We start from the raw sequence: 10700 nt of genomic DNA, 5'->3' as shown, positions 1-10700 counted from the left end.
GAACTTGTGGCATTACAGACTGGGCCACCTCTCTGATGAGAGATTGGATGTCTTGAAAAATAAATACCCTTACATTTTTGCTGAAAAACTGCATGTATGTGATGCTTGCCACCGTGCAAAACAGAAGAAACTATCTTTTGCTTTAAGTAAATCTGTCACTATTAAAAGTTTTGAATTACTTCACATGGACATTTGGGGACCATGTTCGATTGTTTCTATGCGTGGTTTTAGATATTTTTTTTAACTATTATGGATGATTTCTCTCTCTATACTTGGATCATTCTCTTACATAATAAATCTGAAGTCCGTAATCACATTCTTAAATTCATTGCCTATGCTGAAAATCAATTTCAAACTACTGTTCAAATTATTAGAACTGATAATGGTATTGAATTTGCTATGAAAGATTTTTTCTCATCTAAAGGCATTATTCATCAAACTACATGTGTTGAAACTCCTGAACAAAATGACATAGTTGAAAGAAAACACCAACACCTCTTGAATGTAACCCGCGCCTTGTTTTTTCAAGCTAACCTACTCCCTTTTTTTTGGGATTTTGCTGTACAACACGTTGCCCTCCTTATTAATTGCATTCCCACCCCCTTTTTACGCAACACTTCACCCTATGAAAAACTTAATGGAAAGCTTTTTGATCTCTCTTGCTTACATGTTTTTGGATGCTTGTGTTACTCTAATACTCTTATTGCCCATAGAAAGAAACTTGATGCACATTCTGTTCATGGTATTTTTCTTGGCTTTCAACCCAACACTAAGGGTTATCTTTTTCTAAATCTCACTAACCATAATATTGAAGTATCGAGACACATTGTTTTTCATGAAGATCATTTTCCATATAAAATGAACACTGCACACCAGAAAAATCACAATGATTTATCTCTACCCCTTCCCCCTAACTATGATTCAAACTGTGATTTTTCTTTTGATCTTGCTCCTCCAGAGACTCCGACACATCATCCTTCTGAAGCTGTTCTGGATGCACCTCCTCCTCTTGAAGTTGGTATGGATGCACACCCAAGACGCTCCACACGTCCACGACGACCTCCTACATACCTAGAAGACTTTCAAACTGAATTACCGCTCACAAACAATGTAAGTACTAAATAGCCTCTTTGTAATTTCATTTCATATCACTCCTTATCACCCAACTTTAAAAAAACTATTTCTTCTATTTCATCTCACATGGAACCACGTAATTACACTGAGGCCTCTAAGCACAATTGCTGGCAGCAAGCCATGAAAGATGAACTACATGCTCTAGCCACTAACAACACATGGACCATGACATCTCTACCCCCTGGCAAAATCGCCATTGGCTGTCGCTGGATTTATAAGATCAAACATAGGTCTGATGGAACCATAGAAAGATATAAAGATCGCTTAGTAGCTAAAGGCTATACCCAACTAGAAGGCCTTGACTTTCTAGATACCTTTGCCCCTGTTGCCAAATTAACCACTCTTCGATTACTCATAGCAATTGCTGCTGCCAATAATTGGACCCTCACTCAACTTGACGTCAACAATGCTTTCTTACATGGTGACTTGATTGAAGAAGTCTATATGAAACCACCTCCTGGTTTTGTCTTCCCCACTCCAACCGTGTTTGCAAACTTCAAAGGTCTCTCTATGGGCTTCGCCAGGCTGGCAGGCAATGGTATGCAAAACTATCATCCTTCTTAATTTCGAATAAATACATTATATCTAATGCAGACCACTCCTTATTTTTAAAACATTCTGATTCTAATACAACTGCATTACTTGTCTATGTGGATGATATTGTGTTGACTAACAATGACAAAGCTGAAATTCTTCATATCACCAACCTGCTGGACCAACATTTTAAGATCAAGAATCTAGGCGCTCTCACTTATTTCTTAGGTCTTGAAGTAGCCCGCAACAACTTTGGCATACACCTCAGTCAAAGAAAAGACACCATTGATCTCCTACATGAAACGGGCATGCAAAATTGTGCCCCTATGCCCACTCCCATGACACATTCATCTCGGCTTTCCATCACTGAAGGAACTCCGCTGAATGATGACGAAGCCTCGGCTTATCGCAAACCTATTGGACGTTTGATTTATCTAACCAACACCAGGCCTGACATTGCTTTCAGTGTTCACAATCTAAGCCAATTTGTTTCTGCACCCACCAACAACCATAATCAAGTTGCCTTTCGCATTCTGAGATACCTTAAAGGTAATCCTGGATCTGGTATTTTTTTATCTAGCAATAGCTCCATGCATTTAATGGCTTATAGTGATTCAGATTGGGCTACATGTCCTGATTCAAGAAAATCTGTCACTGGCTTTTCTGTTTTTTTGGGTGAATCCCTCATATCATGGAAATCCAAAAAGCAACAAACCATATCCAAAAGCTCCTCTGAAGCAGAATATAAAGCCTTTACTGCCACTACCTGTGAACTCCAATGGTTGACCTTTCTTCTTCAGCACCTAGACGTCCCTTTCATCGCTCCTTCAACCCTATATTGTGACAACCAATCTGCCATACAGATTGCCTCTAACCAAGTCTTTCATGAGCGCACCAAACATATTGAAATCGATTGTCACATCGTCAGAGAAAAGCTCAATGCAGGACTTCTCAAATTACTTCTGATCTCCTCTGCCATGCAAACAGCTGACATCCTCACCAAACCTCTCCATCCTTCTGCCTTCAAAGAGCTTGTATGAAAGGCTGGGAATGAAAAACATCTATTCCCAGCTTGAGGGGGGGGGGGGGTGTGATAACAGTAAGTTTCTGTCATTTAATAATAACAATTTTTCTTTACTTTTTGTTATAACAGTTTCTTAGTTATGGGTCCATTAGGTTCTGTTAATTGTAACCCTTAGGCCCAACTCTATTAGGAAGAGTCTTCCATTAAATATTCTTTACCTTGTAATGAAAGACACGTAATACAAGCTTATCAAATTTTTACTTTCTTCTCCAAAGTTGTGTCTATCTTAATTGTGTGCCTTTGTCGGTGCACGCTTCTCTATCACTGATCATTTTGCGTTCATCTAGCGGCACCGCTTCTGCTATGTTAGATAGCATAAAAGTGGCTACCGTGTTATTAGGTGATCGGATAACGATTGATAGCGAATGATATGATAAGCTTAACAAACTTTCATTAGGATAGACACTAAATGACTCTGATACATCTTAAGCTGTGGACTAAGTCTAACTTAATCTTATAAAATTAGTTTATAAGGTAAGATTTAGACTCACTTATATAGTATAAAATATTATTATTCTTAGCTATACGAGATCTCTAACAATTAATATATATTTAAAAAGACAAATTGATCAAACTCATATATACTAGTCATCATGTTAAACTAGTTCATCATGTCACCAAATTGTACACAATCTAAGATTAAAACTGGAAAGTAAAAACCTACTGATAATTTATTTTTAGAAAGATATAAATTTAAAACTGTAAAGTAAAAACCTACTGATAATTTATTTTTAGAAAGATAAATTTAGATTTTTAATTTTTACAAAGGTACAACTTGAAAAGTATAGGATAGATAATACATACCCTTGTAACCATAATTAGCATGTAACACTTCGTACCAGTATAAAATAGTGACCAAACTGATTTAGTAGTGACAAATTTAAAAGTATCATTATAATAATTTTATATTTTTTATATAATATAAAAAAGTCAAAATGATAGTATAAAAATTTTAATCTTTGGATTTTTGTAGAGTTTAATAATTATAAAAAAATATGAATTTTAATTGTATAATATTAGTATATTTTATTAACATAATACTTTGATTATATATATGTACTGTGTATGATTTTATTGTTATTAGTATTCTTTCAATCGTATTAAACTGCTTATCTTTATTTATTTTTTTAGTTTCCTATACATCTAATTCAACTTTAAGTCAACTAAATAACAGGTCAAACACGATAAACAATGTAAACTTCTAATATAGTTAAATTCTTTGAACCAAAAGTTTCACTTAAAGGACTTGTAAGTTAAGTTAGTGTTTGAAAATGAATTGTGGTATATTTTTAATTTTTAAATAATTCATTTAAAATTCGTACCTAATTAACAATATTTCATCTACTCATTAGATATAAATACTATTTGTGGATTTTTTAGAAGTTGTAACTATTACGAAATGAACTTTAAGTTTAACTCAATCCATAAAATCGATTTATGAGACGAGGTTTACACTCATTTATATACAATAAAATATTTTTATTTTTAGTCGATGTGAGATTTTTAACCGTAACCTTACAGTCAAACTTTTTTTTTTTTAATTTGTAAAGAATAAGATTAAAAAACTTTTATAAAAAAATGAAATAAAAAAAGATTTAACTATAGTTAAATCTATTGCAAACTTATCAAAACTGGAAAAAGAAATTCCCCGAAAGATGATAGAATTAGGTATGAAATTGTCTGTTTCCACCGAGTCTTTTAGGAAAAATGGAATTCCTATTTTAAACTAAATATTATTTACTTGAATACATGAACCATAAATTATTTTTAAAAAATATATATTTGATTTTAAAACGGAGTATGATTTGATTTCTTATAAGTTTTTTTTCTTCATTTTATTTGATTTTATTCCGCTGTACACCTTGATATTGGACCGATAAATAGTTTTTGTAATTTTGTTCGGGTTGAAGGCGGAGTTTTGGGCAGTATTTCCGTAAGGAATTTTGTAGCTTCCGTTTTGTTTTTTTTTTCTCACGGGGTTTTGTAGCTTCCATTCTCCATTGTCGTTGTCAATTCTTTATTATCATTGTTGCATAGTGCTACCTCACCGTTGAACTTCTTTCGTGTTCTATTTTTTTTTAAGTAGAACACAACACTTGTCTGGTTCTTGTACGATGTAGTTGTGACTTTTCTTTATCCATTCTAGCTCGAATTGTATTGTTCTTCCAAAATTATTTTATACCAATAAGTCCATTTTGGTTGACAAGATTTTTTCTTAAATCTTCTTAATGGAAAATAGTTATTCCAATACTTAACGATCAACTGATTTATGAAAAAAAATGACAACTCCTTTCAAATATACAAACTAGTAAACAAGTTATTTATACTAATAATAATATTTAATTGTGTAAAAATATTTTTTTAATACTAAAGATTTAGATATCAATATTATAAAGATTTAGAATTATTTAAGATTAGATCAACAAGAGAATTATATGAAAAATAAAAAAGTAGTGTTTTTATTTATTTTCCTGTTTGGATGCATGATTAAGAAGAGATGTGTTGATGTACTATTTAATCTTTAGAAACTTATTTTTTTTCCTATTTTTTATACCTCTACTTCATAATTCTAATTTATAAGTCAAAGCAACCTATTGTAATTCTTCGTTGCATTACTCTGAAACAATAAATCATGCAAATAAAATTTGGAATTGGTGACCACGTCATTCCCACATCCAGATCTTCTAACTTAGGGTTCTATTGTAAATAAATTAGTTTTCCTTAGTTTTTGAGCAGGTGCTCACAAAAAGCTTCAAGTCTTACAAAAGCTTAAGAATGACTTAACATACACCATAAAGTTCTAATAAAAAATCTAATTACATCTCTAGAATCCGTAGTTAACTGAGACAAATCTTGAAGCTAGAAACCTCACATGCAACAACATCTACCCTGACAAATTTACTCTGATTGTAAAACGGATGAGCGAAGAGGTCATAATGTTAGAGAAAATATAGAAGAAAGGAAAAAAGAACTTTAAGGGATGATAATTCTTTTAAAATGAAACCTCTTAACTAATTATATACTCTTTTTATTTTAATAATAAAATTATATCATTTAAAATATATCACTTTTATTCTAAATTTAATTTGTTAGATTCTTACCTATAATGTATTGATTAAATGATTACTGTGTTGGAGATCCCACATCGACTAGAGATTAGAGCCTTTCATTTTTATATAAGTGGGTGCAAACCTCAACCCTATGAGCCGATTTTATGGGGTTGAGTTAGACTTAAAGTTCACTTCGTAATATGGTATCAGAGCTCTTCGAATGAAGAGTTCTGCTGCGCTTCTCTCTGATTTTTATTTCCCTCTTTGCTGTTCTTGGTTATTTTTTTATTTTTATTTTTTTCTGTTCTCTTTCAAAATCTTGATTGGTTTTAAAAATCTTTTAGGCAATGTTTAATGAAAACCCTAGTCTTCATAGTCTTAATAGTAGTCACACTATTACAAGCAATTTTTATGGTAAATATGGTCATACTGAGGCTGTTTGTTTTCGCAAAGTGGGTTTTCCTTCTGGTAATGTTAAAACCTCAAAGTTTTCTTTTACTAGAAAAGTCTGCACTTTTTGTAATCGTCTTGGCCACACTGTTGACACCTGTTATAAAAAGCATGGGTTCCCTCCTGGCTACAAATTCACCAATTGGACATCCCAAGCCAATAATATGATTACTACTGACACTTTTTCTGAGCTTTTTCCTAAAGAACAGGATGTAAAGGGGATTCAACTTACATCACAACAGTGCCAATTCCTTACCAACATTTTGCGTCAGCAAAACCTTGAGGATCCTGCCCCTCACACTCAAATTAATCAAGTCGACACCATCTCTACGGATGAAATCCCCAATACTGAGCATTCTTCAACAGGTAAGTTTCTCTCTTCACTATCTTCTATAAAAGAATCTTGGATTATTGATTATGGTGCCACACTGATCATGTTTGTCACAATTTGAACGTTTTTACTACTTATACTAAAATTAAACCTGTCTTAATTAGTCTTCCAAATGGACAAACTGTTTATGCCACATATTCTGGTTTAGTACGTTTTTCTGATCAGTTTTATTTGTCTGATGTGTTATACGTGCCTCATTTTCAATTAAACTTAATATCTGTTTCTAAACTCACACACCAACTTAAATGCACTTTAACTTTCACTTCAACCCACTGCATTATACAAGACAATCTCACTCAAGAGAGGATTGGTACAGTTAAAGCCACCGCTGGCTTGTACCTTGTCACTACCTTGCCTGCTTCTAGTCATTCTAAACCGCATTGTTTTGCTCCTTTTATTAATTGTAATATCACAGACAAAACACTATGGCATTATAGACTAGGACACCCTTCACATGAAAGATTACATGTCTTAAGCAAACAATACTCTTTTATTACTGTTGATACTCATCATGTATGTGACACTTGTAGTCGTGCAAAACAGAGAAAACTTCCTTTCACTTTAAGTAATACTGTTACCTCTGCTATTTTTGATCTTGTACACTTTGATATTTGGGGACCATGTTCCATAATTTCTATGCAAGGTTTTTGTTATTTCTTGACTATTGTTGATGATTACTCGCGTTATACTTGGGTTATTCTGCTGCATAACAAATCTGAAGTGCGTCAACACATCATTAACTTCACTGTTTTCGTTCAAAATCATTTCAAAACTAATATCAAAACGATTCGTACTGACAATGGTGTTGAGTTTGCTATGTCAAATTTTTATGCTTCAAAGGGAATTATACATAAAAAATCTTGTGTTGAAACACCACAACAAAATGGCATTGTAGAACGTAAACATCAATACATACTAAATGTAACCCGGGCTTTACTTTTTCAAGCAAATCTTCCTCCTATTTTTTGGGAATTTGTTGTAAATCATGTTGTTTTCTTAATAAATGTTATTCCTACTCCATTACTTGATAACATCACTCCTCATGAAAAGTTGTTTGGAAAACCATATGACATTTCCTTTCTAAAAGTGTTTGGTTGTCTCTGTTATGCTAGTACCATTACTGCACATAGGAAAAAATTAGATGATAGATCTATCAAAGGTATTTTTCTTGGCTTCCCGCAAAATACAAAAGGTTATATTATCTTAAATTTAAAGTTTCATAGCATAGAGATATCAAGACATGTAATCTTTCATGAAAACCACTTTCCATATAAATTGGACAGTGGTTTGCCTAAGGACCCTAACACTTTATCTCTCCCTATTTCTAATGCATATAATTCTGCTTTTGATTTTTTTGTCTGATACTGCACCTCCTGTCAAGCCATGTGCCTCTACTCCTGCACCCAATACTGTTCCCCCACCAGCCTCATTATCCTATGATCTTCCAACAAATAGTGCCTCTGCTCCTGCATCCAACATTGTACCTCCATCAGAATTATCACCGCCTGCATCTCTAGGAAGCATCTCACCCCAATTTCCAAGAAGATCAGCTCGTCCTCACCGACAACCTGCCTATCTTGCAGATTTCCACACTGCAACCAACATTGTAAGTAGTAGATATCCTATTCATAATTACTTGTCTTACAATTCCTTATCTTCCAATTTTAGAAATGTTATTTCCTCTATCAATTCTCATCCTGAACCTCGGACATATAACGAAGCCTCCAAACATGCTTCTTGGCAATCTGCCATGCAAGATGAGCTTCAAGCTCTTGCTGCTAACAATACTTGGCAACTTACCCCTCTCCCTCCAGGAAAGAAAACTATTGGTTGTAAATGGGTATATAAAATCAAATACCATTCTGATGGCACTGTTGAGCGCCACAAAGCTAGAGTTGTTGCCAAAGGGTTTACCCAACTTGAAGGACTTGATTTCTTAGACACTTTTGCACCTGTTGCTAAACTCACTACCCTCCGCCTTCTGCTTGCTATTGCCACTACCAAAAATTGGATTTTAAAACAACTTGATGTCAATAATGCATTTCTTCATGAGCCTATCCTAGCGAGTATTTGTTGGGCTTATCAGGCCACCCGCTATCGGGCCGCTATCGGACCACCCATAATATATAGTCCCACGCACGAGTTGGTAGTCTCGGCGTGAGGGGGGTGTGTTGGAGATCCCACATCGACTAGACATTAGAGCCTTTCATTGTATATAAGTGGGTGCAAACCTCAACCCTATGAGCCGGTTTTATGGGGTTGAGTTAGGCTTAAAGTTCACTTCGTAATATACTGTTTGCTTATTTTTGCATGTACAATAAGAAATAATGAAAGTAATTTCCTCGTCTCCTTGTTAGCAAACTTTTTTTCTGTTAAATTATATTTTAGCCTAAACAAAATGTACGCAGTGTATTTATTTCTAATACATGGCTGATATACATTTACATTAGTTAATTATAAATTACTATGAATATAACTTTTAAATAATAAAATATATGAAAATAAACCATATCTTATATGACAAAGTAAACTGGACGATGATATATATATAATTACTCTCTTTTTTTATCAGCATTACTCATTTAATGTTGTAGTTGAACGAACAAAATGTGTAGGACTATAAAATGAATTACTTTTAAGCATAAAATTTAAAAAATAAAAAGGTTATATAATTAAAAGGATTAAATAAGTATTTAAAATTTGTATATTATTAATTGATATCTTATAAATTATTTATAGTAGTAAACAAAACCTTAAGGAAGTACATAATGTTGATTATTAATTCTGATTTTATTACTCTTAAACTATTTGACCATTATTATTGCATTAATGGTCAATTTAGTATTCCTATTTTATTATATATATTATTGAAGTAAATCAAAATGAATGAGACCAGCTCAACAGTTTTGCAATCTAATGCAATTACCTTCAATCAGTTTCTACAACCTTCTGCCTTCTTTTATTTCCTTTAATTAGTTCATACAACTGGTATGAGAGTTAGTCTGTTATCATGAACTCTACTCAATTATTACTCCCTATCATTGACGGAAAAAATTACAATCGGTGGTGTGTGCAAATGAGAGTTTTGTTTGATTATCATGAGTTATGGGATGTCGTTCAGAGTGGAGTGTTTACATTAGCTTTTAATGCAACTGAGCGCAACGAGTAGCGCATCGTGATCAGAAGAAGAAGGATAATAAGGCTTTGTATCTCATCCATCAAGGGATGAATGACGAGACGTTTGAACTGATAGAATGAGCAACAAATACAAATGAGGCTTGGATCATTTTGTCAACCAATTATAAAGGTGATGACAAGATCAAGAGGGTGCGTCTTCAAACCCTAAGACGCCAATATGAATTGCTGCAAATGGAAACCATAGAGACTATTGATGTCTATATAAATACAGTTCTTGCATTGACTTGACAAATTATATGAAAACCAATGGTGAAACACATTCGGAGTAGGCAAATGTGGAGAAGATTTTGAGGTCTTTAACTCCCAGATTTGAACATGTTGTTGCCGCAATTGAAGAGGCCAATGACATTTAAAAAATGATAGTAAGGTTATTGTCTGGTTCCCTATGAGCGTATGAGCAGCGGATGAGTGACAATAATATTAAAAAACCAATTGAACAGACTTTACAAGCACAAGCCTCAATTGGTAGCTCCTATCATAAACACGGTAGTTCACGAGGAAGAGGACGGGGACATGGTGGTAGCTATTCTACCAAAGGTCGTGGTGGCCAGAATCATGGAGGCGCTGAGCAAAACAACACTGGTTCCAATCACAATCCAAGTTCAAATAACTCTTGGCGCGGAGAACGTGGTCGCGGAGGACGAGGAGACATTTATAATAAATCAAATGTTGAGTGTTATAATTGCCATAAACGCGTCCATTATGCAAATGAGTGCAGATCAAAAGGTGATAATCATGCTGCCAATTGTGCTCAAGAAGATAGTAATCACGAACAAGATGAAGAGGATCATGCAGTACTAATGGCAGCCATATCAAATGAAACTCCAAACAATCAAACTTGGTATTTGGATACATGTTG

This window comes from Phaseolus vulgaris, chromosome 3 (assembly GCF_000499845.2).
Source record: "Phaseolus vulgaris cultivar G19833 chromosome 3, P. vulgaris v2.0, whole genome shotgun sequence".
Taxonomy (NCBI): domain Eukaryota; kingdom Viridiplantae; phylum Streptophyta; class Magnoliopsida; order Fabales; family Fabaceae; genus Phaseolus; species Phaseolus vulgaris.
Note: the sequence above shows the minus strand (reverse complement) of the source record.